At 37.9% G+C, this 27,771-nt stretch overlaps 1 pseudogene; it reads right to left on the bottom strand.

The window, feature by feature from the left end:
• Positions 1 to 22,542: 22,542 nt before the first annotated feature.
• Positions 22,543 to 25,609, bottom strand: LOC131490586 (uncharacterized; annotated as a pseudogene).
• Between the last annotated feature and the right edge of the window lie 2,162 nt (positions 25,610 to 27,771).

Raw genomic sequence — 27,771 nt, 5'->3', positions numbered from 1 at the left:
CTTGCCTTTTATGGACTCCAGGTGTGTTTCTTGGGTCTTTGGTTGATGAATTTTACCAGTTCTTCAATCCCTGCTATTGACAACAATGATAACAATGATATTCAAAATGGTTAATAATTCGCTAAGATTTATTTTGTTGGTTTTCTTTTAACCATGTATCAAGCAATCTTCACAGAAGCCCAGTGAGTGAGGTATTACTATAAAAGACTCTAAGAATTAGAGAGGTTATTTGCCATGACCAAAGTTACAGACCTTTGAGGGGGTTTCAGAAGTTCAGCCCAGGGCCACCTGGGTGGCTCAGTCAGTTGAGCAGTCCACTTTAGCTTGGGTCATGATCTCACAGTTCGTGAGTTGGAGCCCCACATTCAGCTCTCTGTTGTCAGCACAGAGTCTGCTTCAGATCCTCTGTCTCCCTCTCTCTGTCCCTCCCCTGATCGTGCTCTCTCTCTAATAATAATAATAATAATAATAACGTTAAAAAAAGAAGTTCAACCCAAATCTCCAGATTACAAAATGTTTCATTTCCTTTTCAGCTTGTTCCGAGGAACAAAGGGATACTTTCCTTAGTAGATAAATCTACATTTTCCTGCCAAAATTAATGAAGGTTAAAATTTTTCTCTAAAACTGTTTCATTCTTTAATGTAGAAGTCTAAATTCCTGAGGCTTTCCTTGGTAATGAGTCATCAAGAGGTAACTGATGTGGAAATGCCTTATCTTTTAATAGGAAGTCATCTTACCCTGTAACCAGGAAAAGCAATATATTTATATATTCTTCCCACGCCCTCCTCCAGAACCACTTGGGTACCATGACTATAACTCCAACTTGGTCAGGTAAGAGAGTCTGTGCTATTTTCCCTCCAACATAAATTGCAATAAACATTATAAAAGTAAGATGGTGTTGTTTGTAGCTTGAAACGTCCTTTTCAATTTCATTTTATAGGTTCTCCAAATACAAGTTGCAAGTGGACCCTTTTATTATTGCTCCAAATAGTGCTATTGCCCAGTTATTCATATACCAACTTAGCAGTGCATATATTTACAAAGCAGTACTTTGGTTGTAAAAAGTAAGCTTTTATTTCATTCTAAAAATTTCCTCTTCTAGAAAATAGAACTCCTTATTGATGTAGATTTGCTGTATTTACTTATTTTTCTCTTCAGTCTACTAGTGACACTAGTCATCTCTTTGCTTTGCATATATTTTTTTAATTATGAATTTGTTTTGCTTTTGATTTTGGCTTCTTTCCAATAAACATGCTAATTAACTTTCCCTTTACATTTCTTTCCAGTAGGAAATTATGATTAGGGTCCAATGTGGTAGTATTGGAGAAATAATTATGAGTACTCACATCTACTTTATTTATTCAATTTCCATGAATGAGTACTGTGTTGGAAAGAGCTTGAAATTAGGAGTGAGAGGGGAGGCTGGGTGGCTCAGTCAGTTGAGCATCTGACTTCAGCTCAGGTCACGATCTTAGGGGTTTGTGAGTTTGAGCCCCACAATGGGCTCTCTGCTGTCAGCATACAGCCTGCTTTGGATCCTCTGTCCCCCTCTCTCTTTGCCCCTCCCCTGCCTGTGCAAATGCCCATGCTCTGTTTCTCTCTCTCTCTCTCCCAAAAATAAACATTAAAAAAATTGAAATTAGGAGTGAGATAGTCTACCATTTATAGTTTCATAGTCTACCATTTATTCGTGGTGTGACTCTGAAAAAAAATCACTTAACTTTTGTAAAGCCAAGGATTCCTTTATTGTGTGATGGAGATAATAATGCTGGTCTTGAGGGATTAGTGGAAGATGCAAATGAGATCAGGAAAGTGGAGTGAGGCACATAGAGAAACTATATAAATGATAGTATTTATTATTAGCTGTGCTATCATTATCTAATGCTTCTGAAGCAGAGCAAAAATGAAGGTCTAAAGTATGACTGCTGAAATCATACAGGCATAGAGCTGGGCATACCTTGGGGGCAATTAGGCCTTTATCTTATGGTCTTCGAGATAGCTTGCTAATTTTCAACTTTTACAGGTAAAATATAGTGTAGAAAAACAGATATTAAATATTTTCCTCTGAATTTCTGTGTTTTTCTCACAGGAATCTCCCCATATTTCATCAGAATGATTCTGCTTATAATCAATACACTTATTCTTCTAATTATGTCATCATGTAACCTGCTATTGGGATGGAAGTCCCCAGTGGTAAGATACGCGTCAGGAAAGCAACATATTAGCTAATGATGACTATATACAATTCTGCTTTCTACACATTTATTTATGTTCTTAACAAGAACTGTTAAATTCAAATTTCAGACTTATATAACAACAGCTGTATTTAAATAGCACCCCTTGGTTTGAAAAACTCAAGTTTTCTTGTAGTTAGTATTTTATTTGTTTTCCTATGAACCTATGAGTTATTTTAAAAGGAAAAAACCCCACAATATTATCATTGCATAACACATACAGAGACTGTAAGGAAGAGAAGAAAAAGAGTCAGCATATGAGACTGCATTTGGGAAAGGCAGTCCTGCACAGTCTCTCACCCTTGCATGGTTACATGGAGTGTGGCTTGGGTCTGAAACATTTTCTTATGTGGAGATAAAGATCACCCACAGCCTGTGTCAGGCATTTCAGCTTGTTTGAGAATATCTTCGCCTGTTCCAGATTTGATATGTACTTCACTGTTCTGCTTAGCTGTGTGTTATTTGGCATCTGGCTTAATGTCAGTGCTACCTCTGTTCCTGGTGGGAAGTTCTTTGCTTGCAGCACAAGAGGGGCACCTTAGACTGTCTCCCTGTGTTAGCTGTAGGGTGGAGCCCTCTGGCCATGAGTCACCAAAGCTCACTATAGAGGCCAATCTTGCTCTATTTTCTGGTAAAGCATGTGGGTAGTGTCCTTTCTAGGAACCTTTGAACCTGCACGCCAGTGGGTTGACATCTTGGGACTACTGTCCTCTTGGTGGTAGGCATTGTTAAGCTCTTTGCTATACTTCACAGAGGGGAACTCCTTCCTTCAAGGTGGTAATAGGTGTCACTTGCTTGGCACTGTTCAAGTGGCTTTGTGAGTGACAGTGGTAGTGGTCATTGTTGTTGCTCTTGGTGCTGCTATTGTTAACTTAGGTGTGACTAATAATTTTCCCATTTGTTGTATTGCTGTCAATCCACATTTATTGTTTATTGCAAGAGAAAGGTGGCAGCTTTTCTTGGTTCATGTTAGGAGTTGATGTTTTTTAAGCACCTTTCAGTGTGATTTTCTTTCTTAGGCATAGTGTCAATACACTATGTCTAAAGATGAGTTTTAACATTCTTACCAACAGGTGTCCTACTCCTTCTTCATTAAAGTGATTTTGATGATTTATTTCTTTATCATTACAGCAATGATTGCTATTTCATCTTTCACATATTCTATACGGTAATTTCTTGTATCTGCTAGTTTCTCTGAACTGTATTCATTGTTTCCAACTTGAGAAATGGTACCTGAATCCTGACTACTCCATTTGTCTATTTGTCAATATGCTCAAGAAATTTTGATGCAATATTGGATTTTAAGCTTTGTGGGCATCTGGCCTGAAGACCTTATTCTTTTTATCACTTGGAAACCAATTTATGAAATTCTATGACATGCCTTTGGAATGTATTAAAGAGCAACATTGGGGATGACATAGAATGAATTCCAGAGAGCATATGGGATGTGCTTACTTTTCCTTTGTGAATACCCTATATTCTAGATCAAGGTTGTGTAATAACATTTCTGTGATGGTAGAAAAATTCTACCACTATGCCAGTCTATATTATAGTCATAAGCCACATGTGGCGACTGGAGCATTTGAAATGTAGCTAGTGCTAATCAGGAAATTAACATTTTTAATTTTACCTAATGCTAGTGAACTTAAATTTAAATTTAAATAGCCACTTGTGGCTAGTGTTTATCATATCTAAAAATCAGCTCTAAATCTTATAGCTTATTATGTGTGCTTTATACAATCTTCTGATATTACTTGTCTGGAGAAAGGTTCCTCCAAAGCTAAAAGAGTTATGGAAAACTAGTAAAAAAAATCAATGGTATAGAATGGAAGCAACATGGAATTTGAAGTCTTACAGAACTTGGTTCACCTTGAAAAAAGCCACTTAATCTCCCTTAGTGTCTATAAAGAGGATTCAAATATATTCCTTTATAAATGTGTGAAGTTGTGGAGTTAAATCAAATCAAATATGCATGAACTTCAGAAAAATAAGAGACTCAATCAGATTTAGTTTCCTTAAATTTTCTGTGAGTCTCTAGAGGCTTATCACAGGGCATGTTTTATTGGTCATTTTGAGAGTCCTTCTCAAACAGGAATGTGGATACTTGTGTGTTTCTTTGCAAACACATATTAATGATAATATGTTTTTAATGTGTTTAGTATTTTGAATCATATTTCTTTTGTAAATAGAAGCGTATGTTTATGTTACAACTTCTGATTAATTTTAGTATTTGCCTCTTGCTCAGAGATTTTTAAAATTACAGTAAAACCTTGGTTTGCAAGCATAATTCATTCTAGAAACGTGCTTGTAATCCGAAGCACTTGTATATAAAAGCAAATTTCAAGAACCATCAGCTCATTTGTGATCATGAGATGTTTGGCGTCACATACTACTCGTATTGCAAGACATGACTCATTTATCAAGTTAAAATTAGTAATGTTTCCTTGTCTTGCAGAACACTCACAGAGCAAGTTACTCAGAATCCAACGTTTTACTGTATATATGTCTGGATTTAGTTCTAACAACATATAATTGAACAAACAAGAACAGGGAGCTACCTTGTACCCTTGTGAGTCTTTCTTCTTCATTAGTTATTGTCCTGTAGGGAAAATGGAAGCTACTCTAAAGAAAACTAGTTGCATGTGTTTGAAGTGCAGAGAGAGAGAGAGAAGGGGAGAAGGGGGGGGGGGCAATAAATTAACTCAGATGTTAGTAATCTGCAATAAGCAGCAGTAATTTGCCCCTACAACCCAGCTGGGTGGATTAAATTGAGGAGGTGTTACAGCCTTCAAAGTCTGAGGAAGCAGCCCATGGCCAGTACTGGAAAGGTAGGAGTGGAGTGATCACTTACTTTGTGGGAACAGAGAAAGTTGAGTCTTATCGTTAAAGCTAGAAATTTTTTAACAGATGCACACATCTAGAAATGCTGCCAGACACAGAATGAGAAAAAAAGTGGCTTCTCCCATACCCATGCCAACTGATCTCCTACCAATGCCTCTTATTGGCAGAAACTAACAAGCCAGTTGTCAAGGGGGCCTGGAAAGTATAATCTGCATCCTGTTAGCCACAACATCAAAGGCCAAAGAAGTTGCATGTGAGGCTGCCATAAACAGAGACTGAGATATCTTCTGTCAAAGTGATAAAAACTTACAAAAGTCATTGAACAATTAGTTTGCTTGCTGATCTGGAAGCTTCTTAGATTTGTGATTTGCTGTCTGGCTGTATTCTTTTCAATATTCTCTTCATTTTTTCAAATATTTCTTCTGTCAATTTCTGTCTTCTCATTTCTGGTATTCTAATCATGAATATATTAGACTATTTTATATTGTACTATAGCCCTTGGATGCTCTCTTTTCTTTTCTTTTCTTTTCTTCTTTTCTCTTGTGTGTGTGTTTCTGTTGGCTTTGTTCCTTTTGACCTTTCTACAAGTTGACTCATTCTTTTTTTGTCTGAACTGAGTTCACTAATGAGCCCATTGAAAGTGCTCTGTTATGGGGCGCCTGGGTGGCACAGTCGGTTAAGCGTCCGACTTCAGCCAGGTCACGATCTCGCGGTCCGTGAGTTCGAGCCCCGCGTCAGGCTCTGGGCTGATGGCTCGGAGCCTGGAGCCTGTTTCCGATTCTGTGTCTCCCTCTCTCTCTGCCCCTCCCCCGTTCATGCTCTGTCTCTCTCTGTCCCAAAAATAAATAAAAAACGTTTAAAAAAAAAAAAAAAAAAAAAGAAAGTGTTCTGTTATATACTACTGTTCTCTGTTTTCTCATTTCAATTTTTTCATATAATTTTGATATCATCCTGAAATTTCCCATTTGACCTTGTCTCATGCCTACCTTTCCATTAGTGACTTTAAACTATTAATCATTTATTTGACATTTCTTGTCAGATAGTCTCAATATTTGTGTAATATGTGAGTCATACTTAATTAATTGATTTGTCTTTTGGCAGTATGTTTTTTTCTTTTTATCTTTTCTTGCCTTGTGCTTTATAATCTTTATTCTTTAAACCCACACCTCTTGTGTGGGATGGTAGTGACTGAGGTAAAAAGATTTTAGGACTAAAAGTGGGCAGGCCTTCCTACCTGCCTTGCCTTTGTTATGGGGGGGGGGGGTTGGTTTAATTTATTTGGGCATTGGGTAGGGTTTGGACCTTGATGTTGCTATGGTTACTCTCAGGGCCCTACACTTTTCAAATTTATCCAATGACATCTCATGTTTAGTGTGGGAGATGTATTGCAAGTTTCCTCAATATTTGCTCCACCTTGATTTTTAGGTCTTCCCTTTGCACTGTATCTCATAGGGGTCTTTTTCACCCTCCTGCAGCTCTTTCAGCTTTTCCTTTCATTCATTCCTTCATTTATTCATTCAATTACAATTTACTAAGAACATGCTCTGTGTATGATAGAGCAAAGCCCTCTCTGTACGCCAACTTGGGGTGTTAATATTTTTATTCTACAAATCTTTAGTAATATTTTGACTAGTTACAAAAATCAGAAAGCACTTTGGGTATTTGATTTCACTTGAATTTCATCCACAAATTAATTTGGTATAAGCACAACGATTTTAGATAGCAAATACTCTAATTCTGAAGAAGAGAGCATTTACTATTTTTGAAAGTCCTCTTTTATGCCCTGAGGTAGCATTTTGTACTATATGAATAGACTTATTATTGAAAGCAATATTGTTCCCTGACTTGCTGAAGCCCTCCTTATGCTAGGAATCATTTGATATGGACACTTACTGAATAAAGAGGGAAAAAAGTGATTAAAACATCACATACTTTGCCAATACGGCAGGCCCAAAACAATCTGAATGAAACTTGGATCAATAAATCACATGACTGGTGATTTAAAATCTCAACTGCTACTGTTGGAGAAAATTAGTTTCTGCTTTTATCCCTTCTACTAGCTTTTTGTCTAGATTTGAGCAAAATAAACATCAGTTCAAAAAGTAACCAAAATGTGTTTAATTCTATTAAATTTTTTTTTTTAACGTTTATTTATTTTTGAGACAGAGAGAGACAGAGCATGAACGGGGGAGGGTCACAGAGAGAGGGAGACACAGAATCTGAAACAGGCTCCAGGCTCTGAGCTGTCGCACAGAGCCCGACGCGGGGCTCGAACTCACGGACCGCGAGATCGTGACCTGAGCCGAAGTCGGACGCTTAACCGACCAAGCCACCCAGGCGCCCCAAAATGTGTTTAATTCTACAAGGTTATAACATATTTATATGTTCTTTTTGATATTTTTACTTACACATTTTAAAATACTGATTATTAAAATTAATACATATATTAAAATAATTATACATTTTATTCTAATGTTTATTTTATTATAACTTATTATAAATTTTATTCTAATTAATTTCTATTATTTAGACATTTTTATTTATGTCTTTAGGTCTAATTATTACTTCTTTCCATATGACTTTTAAACCTTATGGACTATATCTAAATTTATAAAAATCTATATTTACTCTTAGACCAACCTCTAAATCTGAATCTATACTTACAATTCTGTCAACCTACGTATCTTTCTATTATCATTTGTCTACATAGGTGAAATTATAGAAATTTGTGGGTTAAAGCTTAAATATCTCTTCTGGCATTCACCTCTGTATTTTGAACTGTTGACCTGATGGTTTGTCTTGTATGATGTTCTAGATCTCTAAATTCAACAGGTCTTAGGCTTAAATTTTTCTCCTGTGGACTCCAGACAAACTTTCTCCTGACTCCCTGTTTATACTAATGGCACGATATATTTAATTCAATTTCCTATAGCCAAACCTCTAAACTTTTTATTCCACAAATAACAAAGCTTTGGCCAAATTTTGCTTTTGGCAGAATAATTCTTTACTGAATCACTGTCTTAACTTTCGACACAAAAATGCAGTCTGTTGTACTTTATTTATCCATTCAACAGATATTATTAAACACCTACTCTTTGCCAGGCACTGAGAAAACAGAAGGGGGTAAGTCTGATACTCATCTTGATTGAGCTCAAATATCCTAGAGCCTAGCTGATAAAACCAATATTAAATAATTACATTGTGATTCACTGACACCCATGCATCCTAAAGCCTTTTCATTCTACTTGCCTTGCAAGAAAAACTAAACCATTAATTCCTTCCACGGAATTTTCCTTGTTCCTACTCCTAACTCCCCAGAGCCTGAGAGTTTACACTGTACCTATAATGCCAACATTTTAGCCAATCTTAAATTAGCTAATATCATTTAACTGATCATAAGCTGATCGAGGAATATTCAACTCTGAATATCCACAGTTCCCGAAAGCAACAGGAAATTGATAAGTGTGGTGAATTTAAATGTATATAAAACCACAAAGTGCCCATGTTTTATTAGAAAGAATATTTTCAAATTCTTTTCTGCTCTGTTTTTCTTCTGTTTTCACTGTTTTTATTCTTCATTACCATGAAATTATAGAGTTGTCATGCTGTCTTATAATTATTCACTAACACAAATGTCTGTTGGATTATTTTAGTGCATGTTAGGAGGATACTAATAAAATCAAGCAAGATGCAGGGCACACATGAGTCTAGAAATTACTCCAAGTAATTCTTCCCATCTTCTTCCTGGATGTATACAGTAGGTGAGCACATAGAATAAGCAGAACCTGCCTAATTAATTTAACTTCTTGTTTTTCTTTGTGTGTGTGTTTCAACTTAGGGAAGTTAGTGGACTTCTTACCTCTACTCTTACCTTTAAAAAAAAATATATATATATATTTTTAATTTATATATATTTTATATATTATTTATATATATTTTAATTATATATATAATTATTTATATATATTAATATTATATATATTATATATATATTTAAAAGTAAGATATATAAATATCTTTTATATATATAAATATATATATATATTTAAAATATATATATATATTTAAAGGTAAGGGTAGAATTTCATTGCTTTATCATTTGCATATTCATCACACTGGCATACAAATTTAAACTATCTTTCCAATGCAAATCCTCCAGAAACAATGACAGTGAGGGCTAACCTAAAGTACAGGTCACACCCTAAGTAGAATGGCAGAAGCAGGACCTTTTTCTCTTGGGAACTTAATTTTAATGAACTGCTTTTCAAAATTCCCAAGTCTCCAGGATGCAAAAGGGTTAAGATTTATTAGTTTACTGCTAGGTAATGGTGGCATTATTCTTAAAAAAGAGAGGTATACCAGTGTCACAAGTAACCGCATTTGGAAAGCTGCTCAGTCTTAATGGTGGCCTGATTTATTTCCATGGATGAAAATATTCCTAAGTGGACAAAGATAGTATATTTGGAGAGGGACCATTTGCATGTAATCAAGAGGAGACTTTTAACAGTGGTTGCTTGGTAGTGGTTGCATGGTATTTGTGTCTAACTGCGATTGTTTTGCTTTCTCAAGTGCATTTAAAGGAAAAGTCATATGGCACACTTAAGTTGACCTCGTTTTCACAGAGGTCTTAAAATGTAAACAAACACATATCTATCAACAAAACAAAATAAATACCTTTTTATTATCATTTCTTGTACATTCTTCCACAACTTACCTTACATGGCTTATTAAACTCTCCCTCTGATGAAGTTTTAATAATCAAATGTAGCTTTTAGTCAATTTGCTAAATGACAGTTAAGGAAGTTAATCGGATTGGTCACATCTTTGATTGTGTGCCCGTGTCGAAGAAACAGATCAATTAAAAATTAACCAAACCTTGTCATTAAAATAGTGCTTGGGATCTTGCAATTTGTTGCCACTATAATCAGTATGGCTGGCAACTGTGAACTTGAGACACAGGCAATGTCTATAAGAGGATAAGGGAATGTCTCTTTCCAGAGAGTTGCCCTATGTATCCTGAGGACACCAATCTGAAGTGCTCAAGGGCTGTCTTTAAATTGACTTCGACTTGTTTGAATCATTTAATAAGGCCATTTTAGCAGTAAATATTCTTATAATATATCAGAGTGTTTGAATAGATGAACACTTGAGAAATACGTACACATCCATACACGAGTTAGGGAGACGGCCCTGAGCCCTCTCAGAAATAACTCAGGCCTTTGTGCTGGGGCTGAGGTCCTGCAGGAATGCACGGGAAGAGGGCTGGAGATTTACAACGTGGGTCTAAAGGGAACAGTGGAGAACTCTGGGGAATAGAAGTTCTAGAAAATGTCTAATTTCGGAGTTTTTCATCATAGAAACCCACTCTGCGGGTAACAGTGTTATTTCACGCACATGCACACACACGCACACACACACACACACACACGATTATTTGTGTAAAGATTATTTTTTCAAAAGTTTTTTTAAAATTTTTAATCTTTTTTTATTTTTGAGAGAGAGAGAGAGACAGAGTGAGAGTAGGTAAAGGAAAGAGAAAGAGGGAGACACAGAATCAGAAGCAGGCTCCAGGCTCCCAGTTGTCAGCACAGAGCCTGACGTGGGGCTCAAACCCACGAGCTGCAAGATCATGATCTGAGCTGAAGTCAAACACTTAACTGACTGAGCCACCCAGGTGCCCCTCAAAAATTTTAATAAAACCAGAAAGGATAATAATTATTTTATGACACATGTAGTCTGTTGAGTAAAAATATAACAGCATGTATAGTGCAAGAAAAAAATAAATGCCAATCATTTTAAGGACAGTGAGTTTTATTTTGAATGCAGCGTTGATGATACAGAAACATACTTATGGCCTGGATATTATTTCCAGAACATCTGAATCCTCTGCCATTTGCTCTTATTTCTAATATGCATTTCCATGGGATTCAAATTGTTTCCTTGAGAAAATATTTACGAACTGCTTTTGAACTTGGGACTTACTATTCACATATTGAAGTGCTCTTTTATATTAATAAAAAGGCTGTGGTATGATTTTCTTGTTTGCAATTCTTTCCTTGATAACTCAATTTGCCAGCATGGCTGAAAATACTAAACATCTTGAATGTAGGCTCCATTAATTTCTCAGCTGGGGAGTGTGTGTGTGTGTGTGTGTGTGTGCGCGCGCGCGTGTGTGTGTGTTGATCAAGTCATTTTGTTAGGGTGAAGATACTTCACCAAAATCCAATGAGCTGGTTGGTGTCTAAGAAATTATTTTTTTAACAGGAGAAAATATACCTCTTTTCATAGGAAAAAAGCAGCACATTTTAGCCATTAGAATGACTTTGCATATGTGTGCCATCTGTATATAGTAACATTGAAAATGGAATATTTTAGGGGCGCCTGGATGGCTCACTCAGTTAAGCGTCCAACTTTAGCTCAGGTCATGATCTTGCGGTTTGTGAGTTCGAGCCCTATGTTGGGCTCTGTGCTGACAGCTCAGAGCCTGAAGCCTACTTCAGATTCTGTGTCTCCCTCTCTCTGGGTCCTTCCCCCACTCACGCTCTGTCTCTCTCTCTCTCCAGAATAACTAAACATTAGAAAAAAGGAAAATGGAGTATTTTAGACTGGAATTTGAAGAAATATCAAGGACACATCATCTTAAGAAACTGAAGCTAATAGAATCAGTATAAGAGGGAGCCGAAAAGCTATTCTCAAGTGTAGATGGCTTCTTAGTATGTGGTCAAAGAAAGAGGACTAACTGTAAAGATTCAATGTGATGTGCAAAGCATGGAAAAGGGCTGTGGAGATGGAACAAATATGTGTATGTCTTTGTTTTCTGCATTTTGTATGGATGGGGTATACTGAGAAGGCAAAATAATTTTCAGTTTTCAACTGATGCTTTGATTCTTATCAGTGGCCAGGCTAGGGGATGAGGGCAAGCAAACCCAGCATGTTGTCCCAGGCTATAGCCATATTACTGGACTGTATCCTCAGGTTTCCTAAGGTTGGTGAGGTGTTGAGAACATCAGGAGTGATAGGAACCCAGAGCAAGAGCAAATGAGTGTTAGTCTTGTCTTGGGAGAGTCAGGGTCAAGTTCTGCCATAAAGTGCTGAGCACAGCCAGGAAATGCTATAGACATTAAGGGCATCAATTTGGCAGTTACAGGACTGAAGAAGAGGAGTGGAGAAGGATGGCTGCATGATTTGCAGGGTCTATACAAAATAAAGATACAGGGTCTCCTATTCATAATTATTAAGAATTTCAAGACTAGCACAGAAGAGGGTTAAACCAAGCATGGGCCTTTCTCTGTGTAGGACCCTGGGCAATCAAACACACAGCAAAGGGGGGATATGGGGCGGGCAGAGTCAAAGGATCCACATCAAGGCGTCATTTCATTCTTTAAAAAAATGACACGCCTTAAGAATCATGTTAATTTACATTATTGTTATTTCTTTTAAAAAAATTTTTCTTTAATCTTTATTTATTTTTGAGAGAGAGAGACAGACAGACAGAGTGAGAGCCGAGAAAGGACAGAAAGAGAGGGAGACAGAATCCGAAGCAGGCTCCAGGCTCTGAGCTGTCAGCACAGAGCCCGATGCAGGGCTCGAACTTGTCAACCGCGAGATCATGACCTGAGCCTAAGTCTGCCGCTTAACTGACTGAGCCACCCAGGTGCCCAACATTATTGTTATATTTCATTGATTCCCCCCCCCCCATTTGGCTTTATAAAAGTTTTAGGTTCCTGTGGCAAGAATATGCACAGACAATATCATGTCACATATCCAAGTAGAATTAGTTTTACTCTCATTGTTTTCACTTACTTATTGAATGCACAGTGCGAAATAGTGACTTGATAATGCCTCTTACTTTATTTAAGATGAACTAGTTATTTTATAATCTTAGCTTGTAGTCTGCTTTAGTCTGTAGGCCACGTAGTGTAAAGAATAGTTTCATCATTCAAATCCAGGGAGATTGTGTGGTGTATTAAAAATTACATCTTGGTTGTATTACTCACATATATGCAGTTGTCAGTGAATCAATGAAATTATTTAAGTCTAAATTACAAGACTAGTATTTATGTATGTGTCAGCAAGTGAATAAGGCCGTTTGAAAGAAAAGGCATGTTTCCCTATTTGTAAACCCTTCTATGCTAACATTGACATAATGTGTGTATGCGTGTGTGTGTGTGTGTGTGTGTGTGTGTGTGTGTGTATGTTCATGTGCACCTGTGTGGTAAAGAATGTCACCGGGGATGTAAAGATCAGGAAATGGACCTGAGCCTCTTAGAATTGCTCTTTGTTAACCAAGTGAAGGAGAAAAAGCCAAGAATCATTGAGGAACAAAAGAGGGCAAAAAAACATAATTTACTCTTTTCTAATTCTAAGGCTATTAAACCATATTTGGCAACTAGACACTTATATTTCCAAAACAAATAAAGGTCTTTGCTGGGGTTAATTACAAAGAAATGAAAGTAGTATCTGTTCTGATCACATCCCAGCTGTCATTTCTCCAACAATAACACACTCCAAATTAGAGGGCACAAAACACCTCGACACTCTTGTAGGGGCCAGAACCTTTTCCCATTATACTTTCTGTGCCTAAGAAAGGACTGTTACAGGCAATTTACCCATGAGTTTTAGGACTTAATATAAACACACCCCTTTTTGCTTCTGGAAAACATTAAAGAAGCTCAGCATTTGCAAGTCTGCAGTTCTACATATGAACCGCAGACAATTCCATGGGCAAGGTTTTCACAAGGGCAGAGGTGCAAGGCCCCACGTCCAGAGACTTTGAATAGTTGACAGGGGTTTGGACACACCTGCTAAAGCTGTTGTTTAAGCTCCTAAAATAATCTCAATGCTTAAGGGAGTTTGGGAAATCACTGGTTCTAGTCTAGACTTGTTTAATTTATACTGTCCATTGAGGTAGAGAGGAGGAGAATTTGTGCTTTGGTAGGGTGAGACCAAAGTACCCCAAACTCTTAACCATTTGCATCCCTCCCCTGTGCATTTGATACCTTATGTCTGGAAGCTTTAAAGATGGGGATCCGAGCCTACTGTATTACTTTTTTCCTGTAGAGGCAAAATCCTAGATGGGGGAGGCTTCTGGGGGTAAGTCAAAAAGTGCTGGATATATGGGAGCCTTGGTAACGGGGCATCCAGTGAGCCTGGGGCAAGTAGAAAGAACATTGTTGAGAGGGTTCCCCAAAAGTTGCCTGGAGCTGATGTCCGAGATGAATAATGGCGAGTCCAAAATGCATACTGATGGACTCTGAGTTAACATGTTTATGGAATAAAGAATTAGGCAGACAGTTTCTGTCTCCTGTGTATAGCACTGGTCCTGGTGAGGAGGAAAGTTAGAAGAATGATTCTGTAATCTTAGGATTTACAAAATAACACAGTTTTGTTAGCAGAATCCCAAACTGCTACAATAAACAGCCTCCTACTGCAGAACCCCGGAGGGCTGTTATTATGGCAGGGATGCTGGGAGCCAAAGAGCTTGAATCCAACTTTGGGCCCTACTGCTTACAAGCTGTGCAGCACTGACAAGTCACTTTGTTTTTCTAGGCTCAATTCCCTCACCTATAAAATGGGAATATTAAAATTACCTAATTTGAGAGGTTGTTTGAAGGCTTCATTAAGTTAAAACAAAAATAGCAGTTAGTATGTTGTAAGTATTCATCATATATCAGTGATTAGAATTATTTTCATGTGTTGAAACTCTGATAGTCCAAAAAAGAGAGAATATTACCAGTAATTTAGCACTTACTATGCTAAACAGCTTATAACTCAGAGAGAGTGGGATAAACCCACTCTCAGGAGCTGTGAAGGGGATGACCTACAACCAGGCACATTTCCATCTGTTGCTGTTGATTAAACACGCCATTGGAATTAAAGTTGTCACACGCTAATTATAAATCTGGCGATGGCTAATTCATATGCCTTTGAAATATACTCCCAAAGTAGCAGGTAAACAATGTCGGCAATTACAGCATCTCATTAATTTTATAAAATGCGATAATATTAGTTTGAATTAGGTGGTTAATAGTCCCCTTTTCCAGAAAAAGTGAAAGTTGTAGGGGTTGGAACACTTCCAATCTGCTACCAGATGTGAAAGGTAAGTGTAAAGGAGAAGTCCAGAATTCAAAGCAGGGAGGTTTTCCTTGGCAAGCCACACCTATGCCGAGCTTAGTTTGATAACACAAATGCCACTTGGATAACAGAAAAGCTCGGTTTGTTCCAGGTTCCAAAGAAATCGTTCCCTAGAGGGTCAGACAAATGGAGACACATTTTGCACCTCCCGTCACTGTAGCCATCCTGAATTTCACCAGGCTGTTGCAGCAAGCCAACACCGAGTAAGAAAACTCCCAGAGTTCACACATCAGGCCAGCTGTTGACCTTGTGTCTATTGTCTGGGTGATTAATGTCCCAACCGAGACTGGAAAGAACAAGAAAAGAGGATCATGAAAGATGTTTTCCTTACTCATTTGTTGTTAAACATGCTTCTCACGGGTCTTTTTACCATTGGGAGCATTTCTAATACCTTTGATCAACAGGCCATTTTTATTACATGTATTCTTTCATATTTACATCAGCAAATTTTAGAATCCGCGAAGTGTGCAAATGCTTTGGAAGGTTCCCTTTTAAAGACTATTTGCAACTGAGGAAAAGAAACATCTCTTGATTCCCTAGAGTACATTTATTTGCCCTAAATACAAATACATGAATTAATAAACTCAAAGGCAAAGCATATTAAAAAATAAATTGAAATGGGGCACCTGGGTGGCTTAGTTGGTGAAGCGTCCACCTCCTGATTTCAGCTCAGGTCATGATCTCATGATTTGTGAATTTGAACTCCACATCAGGCTCTGTACTGACAATGCAGAGTCTGCTTGGGATTCTCTCTCTCCCCCATTCTCTCTCTGTCCATCCCTCTCCTCTCTCTCTGCCCCAAAATAAATAAATAAATTAAAAAAAATAAAATAAATCTACTAATTCCTCCTTTCATTTTACAAATAATTTATGATAACATTATACTTGTATTTAATACAGTCACCAGTGTATCTTTCTTTTCTGAAGACAATCCATCATCGATTAAAAGAAAGGGAACTAGCATCTATTGAGTACCTACTACCATGCAGTGTCTTTACTTACATTCTTTTATTTAATATTTACCTTTAAAGTGGGTATTTTTATCTCCATTTTAAAGAGGATGAAAGGAAGACCTTTGAAACTAAGTTACCCAAGGTCACTAAACAAGGTTGACTCCAAAATGAGAAAACTTTCCAGTATATCTTGTTACTTCAGGGGTCTGTTATTGACATTGTCAATAAACAAAATAAAAGAAAAAAGAACTATGAGGTTTGGTGTGATATAAGCAGGGGATTCTAAACTTGGTTGGCCTGAAAAATCAGGAACTTTAAAAAAATTGTCCTTATTGTTGATTTTGTGGGTATCACATTTTTTATTGGGGAATGACAAATATGTTTGCTGAAATTGATATTTTTCTTAGCCTAGGCAACATGGAATTGTTAGAATAAAAACCACTGAGATCATTTGAAAACACTATACTGAAATTAAAGTACTGTTGAAATAGGAAATCAATCTATGCTTAATTCTTTCTCTATAAGATGAAGAAAGTAATATTTGGGTTTCCATTACAACCCAGGATAGCCCCAGTCCATTATGATTTATATAAACCTGGCCTTGGAGAAGGTATTAAATGTAAGTTTCCAACCAATTAGTACTGACTATAGCCTCTTCTCATTTATTTGTTCAAATCTTTTCTTTATCTATATCCTATTGTCCCTGGATCTTCCATTATTTTAAGATGTAGTATTAATTTCCCTTGAAAATAATCTGTTCTCCTTATTGGCACTGAAGTTTGGTAACAATTCCCTGGCTTTCACCTTGATCACGACTCACTTATTTTCTGGACCTCAAGCAACGTAGGGTGAACATATGACTAGTCTGAGCTGGCTTTTATAGCCCTGTATATAGCCCTGTATATTATATAGCCCTGTACAGTCCCTTTGCATTCCTATTTAAGATTTTACCTGTGATGCAAGGGCCAAACACATCAACTCAGAGTCTATAAAGGAACTCTGGGAAAATATCAACTGGAATATACATGCTAAATGCATAGCATTATCTCAATAGAATTTTGGTTGAGTTTTTAGTAGAAATTAATATACCCAGATTGGAGGAAACTATACAAGATAAGTTACCTGGTTTCTTCTACAAATATATTGTTTGGGAGTCGGAGGGGCAATGAAAGCAGAATTTAAGGATTTAAAGACATTTAGAAAATAAAATTAAATAAAAAAATTAAAAAAAAAAATAACGTTTATTTATTTTTGAGACAGAGAGAGACAGAGCATGAACAGGGGAGGGGCAGAGAGAGAGGGAAACACAGAATCTGAAACAGGCTCCAGGCTCTGAGACATCAGCACAGAGCCCGACACAGGGCTTGAACTCACGGACCGTGAGATCATGACCTGAACCGAAGTCGGACGCTTAACTGATCAAACCACCCAGGCGCCCCTAAATAAAAAAATTTTAAAAAGAGGCACGTGGGTGGCTTAATCTGTTAAGAGTCTGACTTTGGCTCAGATCATGATCTCACAGTTCATGCTGACAGCTCAAAGCCTAGAGCTTGCTTCGAATTCTGTGTCTCCCTCTCTCTCTGACCCTCCCCTGCTTGCTCTCTCTCTCTCTCTCTCTCTCAAAAATAAATAAACATTAGACAGATTTTAAAAAGTCATTAAAAATATCAGGCAAAACTAATGAGAGATGTTATATATAAAATAGATATTATTAATATTGTTTTACCTTTAAATATTGGATGTATAAGGAGTATTTATCTGTATACTATTGATGTTCCTTTTAAAACGTATCATGACTGGGGTGCCTGGGTGGCTCAGTCAGTTAAGCATTGACATCGGCCCACGTCTTGATGTCACAGATTTGTGAGTCTGAGCCCCGCATTGGGCTCTTTGCTGTCAGCTCAGATCCTCTGTCTCCTTCTCTCTTTGCTCCTCCCCCACTTGCACTCACTCTGTCTGTCTCTCAAAACTAAATAAACATTAAAAAAAAAACAAAAACTTTTCATGACTGAAAACATTAGAAGGATTCTCTGTTTGGTTTGGGCTAACAAAGTCATACAACAGAAAGTGGAAAAGTCTTAGATTAATAATACACCAGAACACTATGACTTAGAATAGTTATCCTGTCTTATTCCCTTAACTTCCATTTCCAAACAGCTTTTAACGACTGACTCCTTTCATTGTCTGTCTGGAAAGAAAGCTCATGCACACAATAAACTTTATCCATTCTCCAGTCCAGGATTCACATCTGCAGTATCTACCACTTTGAATAGAACAAATACATTTGGTCAATTAAATTCAACCAGATTTTTTTTTAGGCAAGAATCTTAGAATCATAGCCCAGGTATTGAAGGACCCTTGGAGATCACAACCCAATTTCCTTAATTCATTTCATTTTTTTTCTCATTTACCATCCATAATCTCTTGTGCTGGTGTATATGTGTAAATATACTCATGAGTTGGGTTAATTCATTACCACAGCAGAGCAGACTCCACACCAGCCATCTCTGCACTGTTTTGTTCTGAGAAATCTGAATGATGTGGTAATGACCAGCCAGGGTGATTTGTCTGGTGCAGTGGGATTCTGTCTCACTTAAAAAGCAATGATATCAGCACCTACATTGATAAATAGACATAATAACATGATGGAAGGTTTTTAATTTCATAATATGACTTCTATTTTGGGAAATCACAGAATGCTGCAGATTAATGTACATGATTGAAAATAAGAGACACCATGAAATCAGGTAAGGCTGATATCAGATGAGCTAAATATTTTTCACGTTTCCCTTTGCTCTGTTTTGAATAGGGAAAATGAAACAAAACGTAAGATTCTCTTCAAAAAACTTCATTTTTTCCCATGACACCTTTATAAGTGTTCTAAAGATATACAATTTCTAAATACTGTATTAAATATTTTTCAGCCACCCAAATTCCCTGTTAATGGATACAAGGGGGTCCAGGTGATCAAAATCAAAGTGATATATATATGTATATATATATATATATGTATATATATACATATATATACACACACACACACACACACACACGCACACTGTTCAATGTTAGGCCAGAGATAAGGTCCTCTCATCAGCAGCCATGCTTAGGCAGCAAATGGGTAAATCTGTACACCTACTGAAAAGCATAATTAAAAGGTATTTAAAAAGGAACTGTAGGAGAAAAAGACATATTTTACATGGGACTGTAGAAAAGAAGTTAAAAAAAAGTATGATATGCAGATCTTGATTTACCCTTTTCCTGTGATGCCATCAGTTTCCTAAACATATTTACATGTTCAATTGCAATATATTGTACTATATGTAATCAGTTGCTCCTGATAGTGGAATTAAACTGAAAATAGACATGGGGGCTGTTCTTGGATTGATGTGCAATGGGGTGTGTATGTGTGCACATGTGTATATATATATATATATATATATGCACATATGTATGTACACATATTTTTAATGATGACTTTTTATGTGCTTAAATTCATTCAAGAAAGAAAGATTAATGCCAGAAAAGAAGAGACTAAAAACAGAATTTTGTAATTTGTAAGAATATACATATTCATACTTCTTTTTGGAATGAATGAATCATTGGTTTTAGCCAAAGTAGACTGAAAAACTTAAAGATAGTGAATTGACACTTAAATTTTTTTAAATAAGGAATTTAGATTCAGAAAGCAAAATTCCCAGTGGCTGGCCAAATTGAAGTTTGGATTTGTCATTTGTTTCTTGCCATTTTTCAATGATTTTCAATAATGCGTTAAGTGGAGATAGACTCAGCAGGACACAATACAGGCCTCGGGAATTAGATTTTGGAGACACTGTGTGGAAAGTGGAGGATCATGAAAGACCCAAGTGGGCACAGAAGTCTCTGAGATTTCAACTACTCATGGATATCTCCCGAACTGGTGGAAAACTTTTGCAAATGAAAAGCAACATAGCCCTCTATCAGTAAAACACTCTAGGCTCAAGGAGTGGGTTGTGATGTCTTGGAAAACTCTACTGTGTTGCACTAGCAGTGTTGTGTTTGTTGCCTTTTAATGTTTGCTTCAGAACTAGGCAAGCAGAAGTGTTATTCAAAAAGACTATAAAAATTCACTCACAGACTCCTTAGTAGAACTCACAAGAACCACCTAAAGACCTCAGTTAATCTTATTGACAAGAGGACCAAAGGGAAACTAGACTTCTGTTGGGATTTTCATAGCCCTCTTCAAAGATGAAGGGAAATTATTGACATTTTAGGGCTCATCAAATTCCACAAATGGAGTTATTTGCCCTTCAGCTTCTCAGTTGAATGTGGAAATATTTTCACCTCATATCATTAGAAGATTACTCTCTTTACATTTCTTATTACTAGAATAATGTCGTCTGTAGATTATTTTCTTTTCCTTCTACAATTGGAATACAGACTACTGCTATATATCATAATTTCATTGGCTTTCTAAATTACTTTTGATGATCTCTTTAGACTTAAAATATCTATGAATAATGACACTTTTGAGAGAACATCAATTATCTTTGAGGACCTATATCAAGGTTCAAATGTCTCCAGTAACTTGTATAATGTTGTTCATATAATTTAAATATTCTCTGCATTAGACTGTAAAGATTGTGATAATTATTTTAGGTTGAAAATGATTAATAGTAAAGTATTAGAGTTCTCTAGAGAAGCAGAACCAACAGGAGACATATGACAGATAGATAGATAGATGATAGATAGATAGATAGATAGATAGATAGATAATAGGTAGATATAGATATACACAGATGTAGATGTAGATGTAGATATAGGTATAGGCATATGTATAGGTACAGGTATAGAATAGTTATAGGTGTAGGTACAGGTGTAGGTGTAGGTATAGGTATATGTATATGTATAGATATGATTTGACAGAGATAGAGAGAATTATGAGGAATTGGCTTACACAATGATGGAAGCTGAGACATTCTACAGTTTATTGTCTGGAAACTGGAGACCCAGGAAAGCAGATGGTTTAATTCAGTCCAAGTTTGAGGGCAAGAGAAGATGAAATGAGATGTCCCTGCTTAATAGTGAGGCAGGAAGAAAGGAAAGAATTTGTCCTTCCTCCACCTTTTGTGGACTGAATGGTTTTCACCCACATAAAAGAGGGCTACCTACCTTACAGAATCCACTGATTCAAATGTTAATCTCATCTGGAAACACCTTCACAGGCACACCCAGAAATAACGTTTAATTTGGGTACTCCATGGCCAGTCAAGTTAACACAAGAAATTAACTATCACAAGTATACCCTTTAACAACTTGGTACTCATATGCATCTCCTTAAAGTATACCTAATCTCCAAATGAAGACAAAAACAGGGTCATAATGCTGCTTAACTTGATGAAACTATCCTGTATTCAACAAAAAATGCACAAACCCTTTCCCCATGTGAGAAATAGGCCCACTGAACCAATCAGAGGAGGGATGCAGAGACTCAGAGCACAGTGAAGTGAGGCTTTAACCAAAGTTCTTGGAAGAGAGGATGTCTGGTGGACAGGCACACTTGGGAAGGTTACAGCAGGTCATTTATCTCCTAGCGCCCAAGTCCCTCCCCTGATTCCTCATTGGCTGAGTGCTACAAAGGTTACAGACTTACCCTGAAGTCACCTATGCTAAGATAAGCCAAAAAGTAGTCTGATTGCTGGGGGCACCTGGGTGGCTCAGTTGGTTGAGCATCTGACTTTAGCTCAGGTCATGATCTCACAGTTTGTGAGTTTAAGCCCCACATCGGGCTTGCTGCTGTCAGCACAGAGCTCGCTTCCATCTCTCCCTCTCCTGCTTGTGCTCTCCCCCCAAATAGATAAATATTAAGAAAAAAAAAGTAGTCTGATTGGAACAAATGTACACTCTCTGAGGCAAAGCCAGCCAAAAATAAGTCAGTGAAATGGAGAGGGGAAGAACCAGGAAGTGAAGCGTCTAAGGGTTTGGGACCCCACTGTTGGGGGAGGAGGGTGTAAACCTGTTGTTAACTAGACAGCACAGCTTTTATTTATTATTATTTTTTTGTTATATTATTTTTTATTTTTATTTCTAAAAATGACCATCTTACTTCACAAGAGGAAGTAAAGTCCTTGAGTGTGTTTACTTTTCTTGGTATCCCATAACTTAAATTCTATGATGTAAAATTTACATATATATAAACATACACACATAAACATATATACACAAACATATTCACAAAAAAGTTAGGAAATACAATAATTATAGTTCTTATTTCTATAACTGAGGGGTATAATTGGGCTGATTTAGATCATATTTGGCTTTCTGGAAAATCTTATACCAGACCTGCCAAACATTACCACTTATCTGGCACTATAACTAATAAGCTTCAAGGGGTCATTTCATTATCCTATCAAGCCGGTTGCTTGAGGACAGTAGGGAACACAATAAGACCAGTGAATTCCATAAGCAGGAGCCCAATGCTGCACTTCCTTTGCAGTGAAGTGAGTTCCTTAATCTGCAGCAATGCTGTGTGGAATATCAGAATGGTAGATAATACATACTGTAAGTTCATGAATGGTAGCTTTGGTGGAAGCAATGAGTGTATGGGAGGCAAGTACCTACCCAGAGTAAGTGTCTAGTCCAGTAAGAAGAAAATGATTTCCCTTTCATGATGGAAATGATTCAATGAAATCAATCTGCCCCCAGGTGCCTGGCTCATCACCACAGGGAATAGTACCACATCAATGGCTCAGCCCTGGTTTCTGTTGGTGGCAGAGTGAGCATGTAGCAGTGCCCATAGCCAAGTTTGGCATTGGTGAGTGGAAGTCCATATTGTTGAGCCCACCCATAATCTCCATCCTTACTACCATGGCTACTTTGTTCATGAGATCATTGGGTGATGACAGGGTTGGCTAGGGAAAGAGGCTGACTTGTATCTACAGAGCTAAGGTTACCCTTTGGTGAGTATTCCCATGAGACACATATATCTTTAGGATTTTTTCACATTCAGAGATGTCTATCCACTTGTCTCTTCCCCAGGTTTTTGTGTTGCTAATTTTCTAATTATGTCCCTCCAAAATCCCTGATGATTGATCAAACTATTGGTCACAACTCATGCATCAGTATATAATTTCAAGTTGGATCCTTTTTCCCTTCAAGAAAAGTGAACAACCAGGTATACTGCCCAAAGTTCTGCCTACAGAAAGGATTTCCGTTCACCACCGTCCTTCAAGGGTGTCCCAGAGAGGGGCTGTAGTGCTATAGCTATCTAGTTTCAGGTGGTGTCTGTATATCATGCAGAACCATCTGTCAACCAGGCCCAAGTTTTCTCTTCTTCTATCAACTGATCTTAGGACACTCCCCATGAGACCTTAGGTATGGGCTAGGAGAGAGAAGGCAGGTTGGCAGGAGTGGAGATCATGGACATTTGGGTCATTTCTCCCTTTAACTTGTGCTTTCAAGGGCTGCTCAAGCCTAATCGCATATATACAACCGTTATTTGATGATACAGTGTTTTGTGCCCACTCAACTCTATGGCTTGGTGTGTCAGATAACACCCAGTTCACGATGCATGCTTCGGATTGCTGGGTAACATGGTGGTTCATCATTAAGCCTTTAGTCTTTATGAAGGCCCAGTAGCAGGTCAAGAGCTGTTTCTCAAAAGGTAAATACTTATCTGTGGAAGATGACACGGTCTTGCTCCAAAATTCTAAAGGCCTGTGCTGCAAAACACCTATAGCATCCTGACAAAGGCTCCAAACAGTATCCCTACGTGTCACTGATACTTCAGGGGCATTGAATCTGGTGGATCACATGGCCCAAGTGCAGCACAGCTTAAAAAGCACTCTGGAAATATTATAGAGCCTTTCATTCTGGATCTCACTCAAAATTATCAGTGTTTTTGGAGTCACTCAATAAATGGATTAGAGTAACACACCAATGAGGAATATATTACCTCCAAAGTCCAGAGGCTTTCTAGGTGTTATGCTTTTTTCTTGGTTGTGGGAAAGGTCAGATACAACGATTTATGCCTGCCTTTAGAAAAGATATCTTGGCATTTCCCACACCATTTTTCCCTAAGAAATTTCACTGAGTTAGAAGGCCCTCCAAATTTAATAGGATTTATTTCCCACCCTTTAACATGCAAATGTCTTACCAATAAGTCTATAGCACTTTGCCATTTCTTACTCGTCAGGTCCAATCCACATAATATCATCAATGTCATGGATCAGTGTGGTATGTTACGGAAGGAAAAGGAGTATCAACATCCCTGCACACTAAATTATGGCAGAGGGTTGGAGAGTTGACACATTCCCATAGTAGGACAATGAAGGTATGTTGTTGGCTTTGCCAGCTGAAAGCAAAATGCTTCTGGTGGGCCTGTGGACAAGTATGGAGCAAAAGGCATTTGCCAGATTAATAGCTCTATACTAGGTACCAGGGGATGTGTTAATTTACTCAAGCAATGAAACCACATCTGGTGCAGCAGCTGCAGCTGGAGTCACCACCTGGTTAAATTTACGATAATCCACTGTCATTTTCCAAAATCCATCTGACTTCTGCACAGGCCAAATAGGAGAGTTGAAAGGAAGAGTGGTGGGAATCACCAGCTCTGCATCTTTTGTCTTTGACAGTGGTACTAATCCCTGCAATTCCTCCAGGGATGCAATATTACTTTTCATTTACTATTTTATTAGGTAAACCCAGTTCTAATGGCTTCCAGTTGGTCTTAGTAAAAAGCTCTCACTCCACAGATCAGTAAAGCAATGTGAAGATTCTGATCATTACTAAATATGTCTATACCAATGATGTATTCTGGAACTGGGGAAATAACCACAGGATGGGTTTGGGGACTCACTGGACCCACTGTGAGATAAACCAAGCTAAAACACCATTGATCACCTGACTTCCATAAACCCCTACTCTTGAACAATGGCCCAAAGTGATGTTTTGTGTCTCCTGAATTACATCAGTTCAAAGCCAGTGTCCAGTAGTCCCTGACAGGTCAGGTTGCGTCCTTTCCTTCAATGCATAGTTACCCTGGTAAAAGGCAATAGATTCCTTTGGGGAAGGCTGAGAGAAATACTAATAAAATTTTGGTAGTGTCCCAGAGTCCTTCCTTGGCTTCTTTATTCAAGGGACTCTGGGTCCATAAATTGGCTCAAGTCTTGGGATTGATCAAAGGGCCATGACTCTCTGTTTTTATAGTTTAGGCTAGACTTTTGTTCACTTGACCTAGATTTTTTCTGCTTCTACATATTAAATAAGAATTCTGTAGGCTTTCCATCTACTCCACTTCTAGGAATTCCATCATCAGCTAGCCAATGTCACAGGTTTGCCTGAGCTAGAATATTTTGATTGCTGCTTTGATTCTGCTGTTCATTTCTGTAACCACACTCACCTTGCCTTTGGTGGTTGTGTGCCAACACCTGGCCCCTGCCATCCCAAGATCCACTTCTCCCACTGCATTTAGACTTCCCAATTCAGCAACTGCAGTTCCCACTGTGAAGTTTGGTCTGTAAAGAAAAGTGATCATAGAGCTCTTCAAGGATCCTGGGGCTCCTCTTACATATTTATTTCTCACATTGTTGGTGTAAGGCATGTCTTCTGGACTTTCCCTGTGTGGGTGGGTAGGTCTTAAAAGACAAATCACTCTAATATGCCAATCTCCCTGAGGCTTTTAATCCTTTTACATTAAACCAAAGCCTGTCTGGCATCACCAAATCACTCACATGAACCACCTTTTGGCATATGCTTCAGCCAACAAACAAAACAAACTATTAGAACCCTTTCTAATGCTCTGAGCTGCAACCTTTTTTTTTTCCTTTATGTTTATTTATTTTTGAGAGAGAGACAGAACGTGAACGGGGGAGGGGAGGAGAGAGAGGGAGACACAGAATCCGAAGCAGGCTCCAGGCTCGGAACTGTCAGCACAGAGCCCAAAGCGGGGCTAAAACTCACAAACTGTGAGATCATGACCTGAGCCTAAGTCAGAAGCTTAACTGACTGAGCCACTCAGGTGTCCCTCTGATCCGCAACCTTAATTGCAGAGTCTCTGCTTAGTGAGCTCATGGTCAATAAATTCTGCTTGATCTAAATTTAAGTTCCTTTCACCCTTTTCCCACACTCTTATTTTCCATTCCTATCCATGTTCCCCAGAGTTCTGTCTATATAAATTAGAAAGTTTAAATAGTTCTTTAGGAATGTTAACACACCACATCATGGGTGACACACTATACCTCATCTTTAGAAATCTGCTGGGATATGAGTCTAGTTTCAGGTCTAGAAGCAAAGTGGGGGGATGGTGACAGGTCCTGAGATCAATATTGTCTTGCATGGCAACTGTTTCAGGGGAACCATTACCATTTCCTCAAGCAATGCAAGGTTAATCCCTTCAGCGGAAGTGGAAAGGCCCACACTATGGGTTGTTTATTTGCCTTTCTACAGTTTTCAGGAATGCCAACCACCACTTTTTTGCTCTGTGTTCTTTTGTAGGTGAAACAAAGACAGGCACCTTGTGTCAATACCTAAGGTGGGTATCAGACAAATTAGAAGAGACAAACACGGTTCTTTGTGAATAAGTGTGCTCTTCTCCATCTGGAACCAGGGACAGTGTGCCAATGTCGGAATATGTACTGAATCTTTAAGATCACCACTGTGCAGGGGGCAGGGATAGAACAAGGGTAAATAAGAATGCTATGGAGTTTTCCAGCCATATTCAAAATGCTTTCTTCTGAGTTCAGTGTTTACATGAATGCTTTAAACTTCCCAGAGTTCTGACCGGGTTGATTCTGACAGTCTTGTTTGGTTTTTTTTCAATGTTTCTATTGAGAAACAGGCCCTTAGAGCTACCTTTTTCACTGGAATCACTCTCTTTCCTCCTTTTAAAAAGATAATAGAGGTTCATCTAACTGATCTTGATACCTTTCTTCTGTCTTAGTTTTGAAGACTCAAACCAACTTTGTTATTTCAAAGGAGATATTAAATAATTTAGTTGGATTTTTTTAAGGTCTAAGTTCAAGGAAAATATCTGTTGATTTCTTGTATTTATGAGGACAGCTTTCTCATCATGGAAAATATTTCTCAAAATATTCAGAGAAAAAGATTCTTTTCCTTTATGTTACATAATGTTAGAGTTTTTGTTTTTGTTTTTTTTTAAATGTAAACACATCAAAATACATAAGCATACATGGAGTGCAACGTCTCCTGATCTACTCTAAGGGTATCATAGTAGGATACTACTACTTACTTAAGACGATAGCAAGACAAATGAAAAAGTAAGCCTTGGATGAATTGTGCTGGAATAAGAGTTGCTCCACAGTTTTGGGGGGTTTGGTGTGGGGTAGATTCTATACAGCTCCTGCCTTATTCTCCATGATATAAGAGACCCAAGCTCCATGGAGTTGCCACAAGTGGGCACTTTGGTTGGCAGACTCAGCTAAGCCCGGACATTGAGTAAACTGTATCCACCTGTGCAGACATTTGAGCGAGGAGGCATCCAGATGATTCCAGCCCCCCGGCATTGGAGTCTTCCCAGCTGAGGCTCAGAAAGAGAAGCAAGTTACCTCTACTGTCCAAATTCCTGGTCCCCAGAATGAGACAGCATCATCCAGCTTAGTTTCTGACACTAA

Source organism: Neofelis nebulosa, chromosome 2 (assembly GCF_028018385.1).
Source record: "Neofelis nebulosa isolate mNeoNeb1 chromosome 2, mNeoNeb1.pri, whole genome shotgun sequence".
Taxonomy (NCBI): Eukaryota; Metazoa; Chordata; class Mammalia; order Carnivora; family Felidae; genus Neofelis; species Neofelis nebulosa.
This window is presented reverse-complemented; position numbering and strand designations above follow the sequence as displayed.